Source organism: Nyctereutes procyonoides, unplaced genomic scaffold (assembly GCF_905146905.1).
Source record: "Nyctereutes procyonoides isolate TBG_1078 unplaced genomic scaffold, NYPRO_anot_genome, whole genome shotgun sequence".
Lineage (NCBI taxonomy): Eukaryota > Metazoa > Chordata > Mammalia > Carnivora > Canidae > Nyctereutes > Nyctereutes procyonoides.
The window spans coordinates 23,528,359-23,543,027 of record NW_026575140.1 but is presented as its reverse complement, the minus strand read 5'-3'; the positions used below and the strand labels follow the sequence as shown (position 1 = coordinate 23,543,027).

Below are 14,669 nucleotides of genomic sequence, written 5' to 3'. Positions count from 1 at the left end.
CGGTCAGGGCGCCTTGGCTGGCTGACCCCGAGGGGCATTGCTTGCCAACGACCCTCAAGACCCCATGTGGGAGGCGGTGGTGAACTCAGCACAGTTTTGCAGAAGCCGTCGGGTGGGTGGGAAGGGGACTCGTCGGGCAGGGCGGCAGTGGAGCTGCAACCGTGATCCCAGTGTGTACTCGGTGGAGGTGTGGCATGCACGTTCCGTTCCCTTGGATTCATCTGGAACCTCCTGGGAGGCAGGCACAGCACAGTGTGGACCTGTGATGGTCACACACGTCCCCTCTGCGGAGGCAGGACGATGGCCCACTGGCGCCACGCCAGGTGGGCTGTTAAATACTTTCACCATCTCCCCAGGAAGTTAGAGTATAGAAAGCACAGAAAATGAAGATGAAAATATTTGTGGGAGATGCTCACCCCATGGGCAGGGAGATGGAGACCGGGGAGCAAAGCCCCAAGCCAAGGGGGCCCGAGCAGGAGCCAGGTCTGGGGGCCTCCGTATGATAGGACACCTGCCCACCGAGGTCCCCACGCCACATGGAACCAGATCTTCAAGGAGAAGGCAGGCCCTGGCGAGCCCCAGGGCGCCACCACTCTGCCCCCGAGGCTCACGGCTGCCACCAGCCCCCACCAAGGTGAACAACAGCAACCCGCCAGGCACAATCTTCGGGTGCTTGCAACGAAGAGCCGCTCGTCTGCAGGGACAATGTTTTCTAGACTCCGCGGGATTCACCGTGCAGCTCTGCCAGGAGGTTGCCAGGTGAGCATGCACGTGCGTGGTTTCCCTCGGGCTGGGCACAGCCGTGATCAGAACCCAAGGGAACTCTGGGGACACAGGACCCAGAGCCCTGCTAGAGGACCGTTGGTGAGTTTGTTGCAGCTCTGCGCCAGCCCGGAGGATCTCAGGCTGAAGACTATTACAATCCTGAGGGCTGTCTGGTGGCAGGGACGTGCTGAGCATTCCATGAACACCCTCCTGTCCCAGTCTACTGCCCTGGGAGTGGTGCCCGATGTACAGATCAGGAAACTGAGGCACTGACCCTACAGCACATGATGCTGACTCCTCAGATAAGTTCATCTGTGTCAGAAGACTTCCCCCCTTGTGCTCTTCCTTCCTATGTCTGCTGCACAGAGAAGCAAAGCCCTGACTGCAGGGAGCTCATGGTCCCCCCATGATAAAAACTCCTGCACCTCAACACAGATGCCAACATGGAGGGATCACTGAGAGGGGGCAGGTGACTCTTCTTCTCCAACTTGAGGATGAGTTCTGAGAGGTGCATCTGAACTGGGTCTTGAGGGTTGTGTAGGAGCTCACTAGGCTGAAGGAAGGGCATTGCAAGCAGAGGGAACAGAATGTGCAAAGAGGAAGGCTGCCCAGAGGAAGACTCCCACCAGGGTGGGGCAGGGGCAGATCCAAGGCCAGAATTCAAGGAGGGCTGTGATTAGCAGGGGAGCCTGGACCGTATCCTAGAGACTTTGAAGCAATGAAGCAGAGACCAGACTCCTCTTCATTGGCTGTTGATGTGCGGACAGGAGATGCTAAAGATCCCCCAGAGGAGGGTACCCATCATTGCCTCTCTGCACCAGCAAAGACCTTGCACGTAGCTGGTCGATCCCCCTTCACAGGTCCCAGACCCCTGAGACAGGCCACCACTGATTAGTCTGCACCAACTGGTCTCCTGGTCATTCCTGACCTCTGTGGGCATCTGGAGGCCAGCCTGGCCACTGGGTCCGAGTCGAAGAACACGCCCAGTGGGGTTGGACCCTGACCACCTGACCTCCTCTCCACTCCCCGAAATTCCCTCGTTCCCAAAGAGTCAGCAGCAGTGCTTGGCCCCCTTTAGAAGAGCAGCCCCCACAGACTATGCCTTGAAGTCTGTTCGGGGGGTGGCACCAGCAGTCACAGCCTCGAGCTCAGCCAACCCTTGGGGTCCTGAAGGGGATGGGATGCCAAGTCAAGGGGGCTGGTGGGCACGGTGCCGAGCCCTCCCCCTCCTGGGCCTGGTCTGTGCTGTGGGGGGGGGGGGGAGAGGAGCAGGGCACACAGCCCCCGCGGCAGGGACCCCACTGAGGCCCTGCTGCTCACCACCGCCACATTTGGAGCCAACAGCGCCATGCTAGCCACGGGCAAAGTTGGGGCGCTTGGGGAAGTTATGTGTATTAAGCCACGAAGCCAAAACTCGAGCATCTGAATATTCATAAGCACATACCTCTGTCTTCCTTTGCAAAGATAGGATCGTGTTCCACACGGTGTTGAATTTCTCCCGGAGCCTCACGTTGGGAGCACCTTGGAAGGCGTATGTCTAACCGGTGCTGTGACACCGCGCCAGGTCGGAAGCATGGTCACAGAACTCCAGAAGCAGCCTAACACCCTCCCGCGCAGGCATGTGCATCCACGTGTGCAGGGGAAGTGCACCCTTGACGGGAAAGTCCCGACATGTTGACAGTGGGACATGTCAACAGTGGCCATGGCCTGGGAGCCCGGGTGTCCCTCAGACTCCCCATCTTCAGTGACAGGAAGGGAATCGTAACATCAGAACAGGCGGAGCAGGAAACAAGGAGGCCCAGAGGCCAGCTGGAGACAGAAGCAAAGAAAAGCTCCCCAGGCCAGGGGTCTTGCTCCTGAGCCCTGGGCACAGGATCCCACTGCCAGCTCCGCCCCCTCCCCTGCCTTCTGGGTCACAGCAAATGGACTCTGCCGCACGCAGGGCCAGCATCGCCTGGATCCATCCAAACAGCACAGGGCTCCAGAGCGCCTGGCAGCTGCGCCCTCCAACACATAAACCAGCATGTGGATGGGCCCCTTCCCTCCCCCCTCCTCCCTCTGCACCCCGGGGTCTGGCCAGCAGCCTCGAGAGTGCCCAGCGGGCTGGGCTGGCAGCGCTGTGCTGCATCAGGATGACCTCCAGCTTTCAAACCCATGGGCCGTGGCTACAGACTGGGCCAACTGTGTAACAAGCAGGCCCAGCGGGCAACGGCTGAGACGGACACACATGAATTTCTTGTCCACATCGAGTCAAAACTGGGTGTTCCTGAAACAACAACGGACCGGGCAGCGGCTGCAGCCGACCACTGACCTCACCAAGGGAGTGTCCTTGCGGAAAACAAGCAAACGGAACTAGATTCTGATAAAGTTTCCTGGCCTAACTAGCAGTTTCGGGGAATCCACAGGCCTGGAGAGCCAGTTAAGCCCACCCTGGATGCACTCAGCCAATCCCAGACTGTGGAACATTCTTGATTTGTTCCACAAACACGCTGCCAGGAGAGCAGGTTGGTAGAGAGAGCCTGAAGCCTCAAGACCCCAGAGCCATACCAGCCAATGACAGCAGACTGAGGGCATGGCTGGATTTTTAATGACATTAGGTATTGGTGCTATTTTTTTCGGGTGGGATAATATTGAGTTTATGGTTTAATTGTTTTTATCTTTATAGATGAGATGGCAGGATGCCCAGGATTTGCTACCAAAGTGACCCTGAAGGGCAGGCTAGGTCAGGGGTCAAGTGAACAAGACCAGTCTGAGCTCTTAATGGCTCAAGCCAGGTGAGCGGCCCCGGGTGTCAGAGACACTTCTCTCCACTCTCATACGTATTGGAAATTTTCCCCAATACAAACTAACAATAAAAGGACACACCCAACTTCACAGCAGCATTACTCACAGCAGCCAAAAGGTGGAAGCAACCTGAGCATCCACTGCTGGGTGAACCAAACAGGGTCTGTGCTGACAATGGGAAGGCTCTCGTGACACCTGCCACGGCACGGAGGGACCTCCAGGACATGCTGAGTGAGGTCAGCCCATCACAACAGGACAAATGCCGTAGGGTTCCACTCATACAAGGCCCCTGGAGGATCAGATCCACAGGGACGGGTAGTGGTGGGAAGCGCTGGTGGCAGTGGGCAACTGATATTCCATGGGGATGGAGCTCCACTCTGGGAGGATGAGAAGGTTCTGGAGACGGAGATGGTGGTTGCACAACACGATCAATGTACGTAATGCCGTCTACTTAAAAACAGCTCTGCTGGTAAAGTCAATGCTGTATGTTTTTTACCACGGGTAAGTCTTTTAAATAACTGTTTCTGAGTGGCCGTGGCTCCCTTCCAGGGGGACGTGGGACCCAAGTGCCTTGGCTCCCAAGGCTGCCATGCGTGTGAAGCCGTGGACCCAGGGAGAGGGTCATTTCACGCCAGCTCCTGCTCTGCTGGCATGTGTCCAGCACATGGCCACCCCACCACGGGGACCACTGTGCGCCCAGGGGGCAGGGGGACAGGTCAGTGGACAGCAAGCCAGCCCCGCATGGTCACACTGACCAATACCAGCAGGGCAGGGACAGAAACTCCCTTGTCTTAACTTTTCTTGTGGCTTCATGAAAATTCCTGCTCAAGGCAGCATTCAAAGCCAGAGAGGAAGTGAGGAATCTACCCAAGCCAAGACAGGCAGGTGCAGGTGGCCGTGGGACCCACAGGGGGTGTGACGCCTCCTGTCACGGCTGTGGAGACAAGGGGTTGACAGCACCAGTGGTGGGTAACAGAGTCACGGTGAGAATCAGCATGTGAGCCTCCCTTCTGAGGCTCTGGGGGGGGGTGAGTCTAGGGGACCGTTTACCCCAGTGCCAGCCCCCATGACAGGCAGGGCTATACTGTCCATACATGCAGCCTCTGGCCAGCCACAAGGGGCAGTTCTTACCCAGCGTGGTGGGAGGCCCGGGTGGCAGGGCTGGGACTCTATGTCTACACACCCACTACAGGCCCAGAGTTGGGGGCTCAAGGGGATGGGGTGTAGGAGCCAGAGAGGCTGAGGTGAGATAAGAGAAGGACGGACGTCCTCCTGCCTCCCTGACACCCTGCGACATGCTGGGTGCCTGGGGGGGGCATCCGCGGGCAGGCAGGGGTCAGGGTCAGGGTCCTGAGCAGCCGCAGTGCCCTCCCGGAGGGACCCACGCTGGGGAGGCCCTGCAACAACATCTCTCAAAGATGAGCACAACACGGCCTTGGGGCAGGAGGGACTGAGTCTTCCTGGTGACAACCCCAGAGACTCAGATCTGTCCCCAGCCTCGCCACAGCTCCCCCTGGTGTCAAGGATTCACGGCCAGCTTTGGAAGGGGTCCCTCCCTCAGGGCCTCCCTAGACCATGGCCCAGGCCCTCTGGACACTGAGGAACACAGGCAGCACACAGGGCCCGGCCCTCGGGGAGCTCGGCCTCAGGTGGGGAGCCAGACTCCGACAGGTAAGCACGGCCAACAGGGCAGAGAACACGAATATTAAAAACCCAGATTGCAGATGGCCCCCCAAGAAGATGCACAAACAGCCAACACATGCATCCTTATCTCACCATCGTCAGCCACCGGGGAGATGCCCCCTCATGCTCAAGGGGGCGGAGAGAAGCAAACCAAAGGACGAGAGCCAGCAGGGACAGAAGAGCCTGGAACCTACCTGTGTGGCTGGCACGGGGCGGCCACCACGGCAAACAGCGAGGTCCCCAGGTTAAACCTAAGAATGCCGTATGGCCCAGCCATTCTGCCCCTGCTGTATACCCAAGAGAAGCCAAAACGTGTCCACACAAAACTGTGTACATGAAGGTGTACATGGCAGGATTCATCACAAAGCTGCAAACAGCCCGAATGGCCGCCCTCGGGACGTTGGATACACAGAGGCCGCCGCCAGGGACCATCCCTGCCCCACTCTGCATCCCAGGGAGCGGTGGTCAGGGTCCTGGTCCTCCACCACCTGCCTCACTCTGGAGGTGCACACATGACCCAGTCTGGCCTCTCCAAGCCTTTCCAGATCGTTCCGACATGGGTGCTGGGAGCCAACACTCTCTTTATCCTTCTGGATCGAGAACTGTAAGGATTACGTGAGCACAGACCTGCTGGTCTTTCCTACCACATGCAGGGAACCTGCTGGAAAAGGAGATAAACACACAGAGGGCAGCAAGCCGAGGGGGTGAGAGAGGAGAGAGAGAGAGAAAATACACGAGAGCGAGCCCCGACATCATCTGGACCCCTGGATCCAGCTGTGCCTGACAGCAACCCTTGGAAGCCCTTGCCCTGGCACGGGGGCCTGAGCAGGTGGTGGTGAGTTCTGATCCCACCCTCTGAAGGATACACTGATTCCACAGACAGGAACTGTGATTTACGGGAGGTGCAGGAGCAAGCGGAACAGTGTTCATAAGCACTGGAACAGCCTAGCTGTGGTGCAGGTGTGCAGAACACCATGGTTGAATCAGGAGCCTCCACCCAGAGTCACACCCACCCAGAACTGCAGCATGACCTTACACGGCCTGGGGTCTCTGCAGATCTAGTTAAGAGGAGGTCAGGTTGGGTCAGGGTGGCCCCAAACCCCATGATATGTCCTTAGAAGAAGGGACACAGACACCAGCATAAGATGAGGGCAAGTGAGGACAGAGGCAGAGACTGGGTGGACATGGCCACCAGCCCAGAAATCCCTGGGACCCTGGAGCTGGAGGCGGCAGGATGGGCCCTCCCCCGGAGCCTCCAGAGGGAGCACAGCCCCACCTACACCCTGATCTCAGGCCTCTGCCCCTAGAGCTGGGAGAGAACAGATTCCCGTTGTTTCAGGCCCCACTGCTCTGAGTGGGTGGTACGTTGTCATAGTGGTCCTGGGACACTCACATGGGGACAATCAGGAGTGTTCACCCCAAAAGGACCAACAGTCATGCATGGCAGGAACACAGCAGAGATGCTCCTTTCTCCCTCAAGAACCACCCATGGGAGGCTGTATCAGTCAGCTGCAATGCTGTGTAACAACCCCCCCCAAAGACGGTGGCTTAAAATACTCATTTATTCTCGCTGGCATACATTGGGGTCTTCCAGGGGTCTCTCATCCCCAGGGACAGGGTCTGTGGGTCATGCTGTCATGGTGCTGACAAGAGCACACAAGGGCCTAGCTGGGGCTGGTTGCTACTCCCACCCCATCCCACTGACCAAACAGGGCACATGACTGAGACTGTAGGTACAGGGACCCCAAAGTCCGTGGCAAAGGGCACGGCCAGGGGTGGTGGTGGTTGGAACGAGAAACAAACGAAACAAATGTGAAGTTTGCCACAAGCACCTACAGGATTCCAGGCTTGACTGAGACAAACTCCAGTAAAACTAAACTCTCAGGTCTGACCAACATGGACACGGGTGTCCTGGGTGCCAAGTGTGCACGTGCCTCACTCAGGTGGGGTCACGGACACTCGGTGACCACCCAGGGGTCAAGGGCAGGGGCTTCACTCCACTCTGCCCCTCTCTCCCTGCCTGCTGTAACGTGCCAGGGACAGACAACTGAGTGTCCCCTGTCTGTCCTTGCGACGCCACCAGGCACCTGCTGCTTTCAACCCATTTACAGAGTTGAAGACACAGCCTGGGTAGTCTTCAGGCCTCGCCGGAGGCCGGATCTCTGCACACACAGCAGGACCACTCACTGCTTCTCTCCAAGGGGAAGAAACGGGCTCTGGCTGCAGCAGGAGAGCTGCAGGTCCCACGGAGGAGCAATACTCCATAGTCACCAAGTCTGGGGATGGACTGTGGGCACCGATTTGCAGTCCCTTTCTCCAGGCCTTTTAGGAAGTATTGCTTCCCTGGAGAGGTGGCCAGGTCAGGGGAGGACGCGTGAAATGGCCCCCAGGCCTGCCCTGGGCCTGCGCCCCCCAGCGCAGGGCTCTCCTGGACTTGGCCGGTGCGGCTGGCTCCTGTGTCCCGTGTCATCCAAGGTGCCTGTCTCAGGGCCAGGTGGGAACGCTGCCTGGGGCTGAGTCACAGGCTGTGTGCATTCTGTCTGACAAGTGGCACAAGTGCAGCCACGAGCCTGATCACATCTGACAGCCCACATCCCCTGACCCTGTGTGCACGGGTGAGGCACCATGGGGCAAGGCACGGCGTGCAGGGGTGTGGGCAGGAGCCGCGCCCCACGTCCCCGGCACCAGCCCGTCCCCATGAAGCGCCACGGAGGACCCTGGACCCAGGCCCACGCTCAAGAGCCCCCGGCCTCCCGGGACAGGGGGAGGGCGCACGCAGCCCCAGAAGCAGCAGCCTCTTGTCCCCGAGTGAGAGCGTGGCTGGCGATGGCCCCGGCCCCTTCCCAGGATGTGCACCCCATTCCCCAGTGTCTCCTCCGGTTTTTATGTCGGAAGGCCAGAGCCGGAACAGATGGCTCTCGCCCACCAGAAGGCCTCTCCCAGCAGGTGGCGGGCCCTCCCCCGGAGGCAGGAAGCTCACGTACCCTGCACAGAGAGCCTGGCTCTGTGGGGCCTGGAAGAGCCGGCCGCCTGGCACTGGCGGGGAGGGAAGGGATGGGCATGCCCACTCTACAGAGGGGACCGGGGGTGACATACCCTGCCCTCAGCCGAGCAGGGAGTGACAGGCTTCCCAAGGAGCTGCAGCAAATCACCACACATGCAGCGACTTTAACACCCATTGACTGGCTTCTATCCCTGGAGGGCAGAAGCCAGGGTCTCGGGGGCCCAAGTCACAGTGCAAGTAAAGGCCGCATTGCCCACCTGGGCCTCCACCATCAGCCCTCTGACCCTGACCCCACGTGCACCTCCTAAGGGACGCTTACAATCACAGTGCCCCCCGTCTTGCATGGTCCCCTCTCCTCAAAATCCTTCCCCACATCTGCAAAGCCCCTTCTGCCGTGGAAGGTCACAAACTCACAATGTCCAGGGATTGGGAGGACGGCATCTTTGGGGCATGGTCAGGCTCTGACTGTGACAGAGCAGTCTGTTGAGGCCACCCCACCTCCTGCTGTGGGCCTCCCTCCCTCCCTCCCAGCCAGGGTCAATCAGGGCAGCCTTCCTGCCAGGCCATGTGATGGCATCTACCACGGACTTTAAACGTACGCATCTATCTGCAAGTGAGCAGCAAAGGGGGCGGCAAGCACAGCCTCTGCGGCCTCATCTGTAAGACTGAACAACCGGATGCATCCAAAACCCATTCACAGAGTCAGGGTTGGACCGATACAGTGCGTCCATGTCATGGAATATCATGCAGCCATCAGAGAAACACTCAGGTCTGGATATCCTGACACGGAAAGACGTCCCTGACATAGGTGAGGAGAAAAGTGGGCCACGGACAGCACGGTCCCATCACTAACAGGAAACCACGAGGGTGTGAGACCTCTATCTGCACAGACAAGGAAAAAAGTAGGACAAAAATGTACGAATGGGGCAACACGGGTGGCTTAGGGGTTTAGCGCTGCCTTCAGCCCAGGGCGTGATCCTGGAGACCCAGGATCGAGTCCACGTCGGGCTCCCTGTGTGGAGCCTGCTTCTCCCTCTGACTGTGTCTCTGCCTCTCTCTCTCTCTCTCTGTGTCTCATGAATAAATAAATAAAATCTTTTAAAAAAATGTATGATTGTTGGGGCACCTCGGGGGGGGGGGGGCGCTCAGTGGGTTGAGCATCCATCTCTCAATCTCAGCTCAGGTCATGACCTCAGGGTCTTGAGTTCAAGCCCCGAGTTGGGCTCCAAGATGGGTGTGGAAACTACTTAAAAGATGCAGATTTGTCCTCCCTTGTTCATGGTTTCAGCCACCCACAGTCAACCAAGGTCTGGAAGTAGGCAATCCCCCTTCTGCCCTGAGGTCAGAGGTCAGAGGCGGCCTTAGCTTTGTCACACACCCACGTCATTCCTCGCACTCCATCTCCCCACGGGGGCACGTCCCCGTCCCACGCCACAGAAGAAGGGTGAGAGAGACCATGTTCCCTCAACTTCTGTTACAGTATATTGTTGTCGACGTTCCATTTTATTTTTATTATAAATCCCTTACTCTGCCTCATTTGTCAGCTGAGCTTCCTCACAGGTTCAGAGTCCTGGAAAACACGGCGCACAGACCTTGGTTCTATCCATGGGTTCAGGCATCCACCAGGGTCTTGGAAGGGATCCCTCAAGGATGAGGGGGACCACCGCTGTAATTCCTTCTAAGGAGATGAACTGGTCTTGGTGGGACACAACCACCACACCAATCTGTTTTATTGCCTTACTGTTTCTGCGTGGATATATCATTTCAAGAAGAAATTAAAAAAAAAAAAAAACAAGCCACATCCTCCCCCAGTTTCAGATCCTGAAAGATTTCATTTCCTTTAAGAAGGAAAGATGCCCCCAGGTAATCTCCTGGCCAATGATGATGATGATGATGATGACGACGACACTGCACCCAAGCCCTGGGGACGGCCCGGGGCAGATCCAGGCCTCACGGAAGCTGAAGCCACGGAGCTCAGCTGAAGGCAGACCAGCAGGGTGCCCTGAGGCCCGGCTGCAGAGACACCAGCTCGGCTCAGGCATACAGCAGGTGCTCAAGAAGTGGCCGGGGTGGGGGGGGGGGTGGGGAGGAATGGAAGCCCCTCCTGGAGCAGGCCTCATGGAGGTTTTGGGCACCAAATCCTTCCTGTCCTAGTGGCAACACTGTATTTAGAGGGTGCTTCATGGAGCCTAGCCAGCGCCCCCGTATTCAGGGGTCCCAGACTTCGGTCAGGCTTGAAAGGGCAAGAGAAGGAGAGGGTGGAGGCATGCACCTAGGCCTGACTGGGCCACTGCCCGCTGAACATGGGGGCCGGCTCTCGGCCACGCTGCCCACGTGGCTCACGTCCCCACCCTGCAGGCAGGGACAGCTCCTGCCTCAGACGGGCCGGCTGCCTGGCAGGAGGATCCTGAGTACGTGGTGGTCAGGGAGCCCCGTCTGCCAGAGCGAGGGGCCAGCTGCCAGTGTGGCAGGAATGTCATCTCCCATCTAAATGCCTGGTCAAGGACGCTCCCATCTCCTCCCACCTGCAATTCTGCTCACTCAGTCCAGCATCCATGTCTTGCTGCCCCTGTCTGCCCTGCTCGCGGCCAGTATGATCCGGCCAGCCTCAGCACACAGGAAGAGGTGTCCTCAGTCACCCAGCCACCACCGGGGCACCTCCCACCCCCACCAGTGCAGACTCGAGGACACCTGCCCCAGCCCAGGGCCTCCCGGCACAGCCCCTCCTCCCACCCACACACCGTGGCCCATCTGGGGCTGCTCCCGAGGGAACAGAGCCCCTCCTGAACAGCACAGCTGCCCCCGCACCTCCTCATCACTCACCCCAAGCTCCACGGCCACTGCCAGGAAACCGCTGGCTACAGGCACCAAGCTGCAGGTGGAGTGCCAGAGGGAAGCCAGACCAGGAAGAGGGGGCGGGAGAGAGAGCACTTGGGTCACTGTCCTTGCTCCTGCCCAGGATGTCCTGGCGTTCCATCCCCTGACCAGCCACTGTTAACCTCAGGAGCAGGCCCAGAGGCACACCTGGCCCCTTCAGGGGTCTCTGGTGTATGTGCCTGGGGGTGTTTGGGGGGGCATATGCTGTGAGTTCTCATCCTCATCTGCACGAGGGCCCACCACACCCGGCACCATGCTAAGCAATGCACAGACACCATCTCATGTAATCCTCACGGTGCAGGATGCAGCCAGGGAACCTACCTCCACCCCCCTGCATAGCCGGTGACCCACCCATGGATGCACAGTGAGCCCCCATGGTCAGGACCTGATCCCATCTGCAGGATGTCAGGGCCCGGGAACTGGGACATCAAAGTAACCCTGCAGGAAAATGCAGTTCTTGCTTCTCTGAACTTTGCCAGGAGGCACTGCCTCGCTGGACCCACCAGAATCTATGGGTGTCCAGGAACAAAAGGGTTCCTGTGGTCCCCTGGGAAAGGACGACGTAACTGGGGTGACCCTAGCTCCCCAGGAGGCCGTGGCCACTACCACACTCCCAGGTTCCCAGCCCCCAGGGAACCATTCATTCCTTCACTTATACATTCATACGAAGCATGGCTATTGCACAGATGCTCCACTACCGAGCCACGCACCGTCCCAGCCACCAGGGGTTCAGCAGTGGCAGAAACACCCCTGGCCTGGAGCCTAGCTCCCTCGGCCCATGTGAGGGCTTTGCATATCCACTGACAGCTCTTCACAATAGCATCTGAGAGGTACCCCGAAAGAGGCAGCAGACAGAGGGGCCCCTCACGACCACCATCGAGCCCCTCCTAACACTCACAGGCTCTGGACCCCTCCCCACCCTCGTCTGGCAGGGGGCTCACTGCACTCTGGTGGCCACCTTCTCAAGCAGCCCAGGTGCTGTGTCCCCAGGGTACCCCTGTGGGGAGCAGGGAGGGACAGGCCCACCCCCAGCTCAGCAGCCTCTGGCCCAGGTGTCCTGTAGGCATCCTTCCTCGCCAGGAGGGGACAGGTTTGCATTTTGACTTCCAAGCAGACCCCGGGCTGATCCTCAGGAAGACCAGCTCCTCTGGTGAGATCACAGCTGTCACATTTTGTCCTCCAGGCCAGAGCGCTTGCAGGAGCACTGTGATCAACCAGTTATGTCTGTCACGGGCACCGGGAGGGGCGATGGAGATGCAGCAGGTGCGAAAGAGACACGTATGCTGTGCTGTGAAGGATGCTTCACGGGATACAAGCCGCCTGGAGCAGGTTCCAAGGGTACTCAGGGGTCCCTCAGTCACTGACAGGGCAGGGTGGCAGCCATCCCAATGGGGGCAGAGGACTCTACAGGCAGTCACAGGGGAAGGACAGCAGGACCTTCTGCTCTGATCGCAACCCAGACCGACCATCGGGCACACTCTCCCCTACTTGTCTCCTACAGCACCTCCACCCTGTGGGCCTCTTGCCACACGGAAGAGCTGGCAGTTCCCAGCATCCTAGAGGCTCCTGCGGAATGCAGGTTCTCAGGCCGCACCCAGACCCTCCGAACCAGCAGCTCCAGGGCCTTAGGGCCCCAGGTGATTCCTATGCACAGACTGGGGGCCGAGAACCAGGCTGCAGACACCCCCGACCCCGCTGACTGCTTACCTGTGTGGTAAACACAGGACCACCTCTCAGAACTCAAGCTCTGGGTGCCACCAACCCCCCAAGGGTGTTTTCCAGGAAAGCCCATGTCCCTGTCCCCTCGGCAGTTGTCCCCACAGAGCTGTCCCCCCAGGGAGGGGCCTGGGCGCCCTGATGAGGAGACATCACACTGTCTCTATGGATTTGGCTCAGTAATTGTGCCCAGCTGGGCCCTGAGGAGGGAGCGGCGGCCCCTCTCTGCTGCAGCCCTCACGGCCTGGCCTCTCTTGGCAGCAGCCATGACCAAAGCCCACCTGGGGCCAGCCACCTCCCAGCCGCCAAGGCCACTTTCATGCTCCAGTGGAGGGTGGGCCTCGGGGGTTCTGGGCGTGGACCAGCTCTCCTCTGCGGGCTTTGCTATCGAGGACAGATGCTCATGCCCTGTTTTTTCCAAATCTAAGCCCATTGAAAAACGCAGGAAGCACTGCTCCATCCTGCAGCCTGGAAAGGAGGCTCATCCTCATCTCTATTTGTAGGGATACAGGACACTGTCACCCCTGCCTCCAATGGGTGACCCTGGGCACTAGCAGGCCCATGTGGCTCAGGATCACACCGCAGGCACATCCACATCCCCAAAAGGTCTCAGGGTTGGGGGTAGAGGGGCTGGTACAGCAACCACAGCCTGGGCCAAGCCCCACATGGGCTGAGGGCACTGTGTGCCACATTATCCCATTCTTCCACAGGGAGCCCAGCCCAGAGAGGGGAAGTGCCCGCCCCAGGCTGCTCAGCAGCGATGGGCCTAAGCCAGACGGTGTCTGCGGTCCCCCTGAGCCAGCCAGCCCCCAGTACTCGGAGCTGCTGTCACTGGAGTTCTTGAACCTTTGTCATGGGCAGAGGCGGTCACTCTGCCCTAAGTGGAGCTCATCAGGTGTGTGGACTCTGAACTCTGCTCACAGCATGAACTCTGTGGGATTTGTCGGACAACTGCCCTGCGTCCTAGGCCTCAGTCCCAATCAAGTTTTCCTGGCCGCTGGACGTTAAAGTCATTTCTGCAGAAGATGGTCGGCTACATCCTGGGGCTGCCTCACAGACCCAGGGGCTGAGAACGGACCTGCAGCCAGACAGGCGCTGCTCCGAGGACCCCACACCTTGGAGCACGCTTCCCCAAGCCCTGTAACTGCCTTTTATGGATGGATGCCAACAAACCACACCAAACACAACTGGAAGGCAAGAAATACACACAAACGCCAGCCTGTCTGGACGCCGGAGCCAAGGAGAGCTGATGACGCTTCTTCCTTTTACATTCCAGGTTCTGTACAAGCAAGTGTCACATTCAGGATGGAAAAAGATAACCAATAAACCTGATTTCATCTTAATCTCCCAGGGGAGTCATCATAAATGCTGGTCCTGTTTGTTTCCGAGCCTGAACATGTCTGGTGGATGGGTCGGGGGGTGATAAGCAGAGCAATTTGGGACCTCAGTGCTCAGGGAGCAGCTCCGTCTTTGTCTTGGTTTCCCAGAATGGATTTCCTTCCCTCTAAAATCTCAGATGTGGGGAGCAGCTCATATTCTGCTGATAAACCCAGGCTACCATTTTCCTTCTACCGTGGATCAAAGGTCACAGAAAAATCAGATCCAAATAAACTAAATCTTTAATTAGTGATGAGGTTGGACAGCCTGAGCTGTAAGTGAGCCCCTGGCTGGGGACACAAAATCATCCAGAAAGACGCAAGGGTCTGTCCTCCCAGATGCCTCTGGCCTGGGCAGGCTGCAGCTTCTAAAGAGGTCCTGGGGACGACCACCCAAGCCCCACGGGGCAGACCCCCAGGTCCCACCCTGACTTAGGAAAGCACACAGACGGCAGGAAGCTCTG

General features: G+C 58.6%; 1 protein-coding gene across 2 annotated transcripts in view; it reads right to left on the bottom strand.

Moving 5' to 3' along the window:
* Nucleotides 1-14,669, bottom strand: part of JPH3 (junctophilin 3) — an 85,041-nt gene that overhangs the window by 36,682 nt on the left and 33,690 nt on the right. The gene's annotated exons all lie outside the window — the stretch shown is intronic.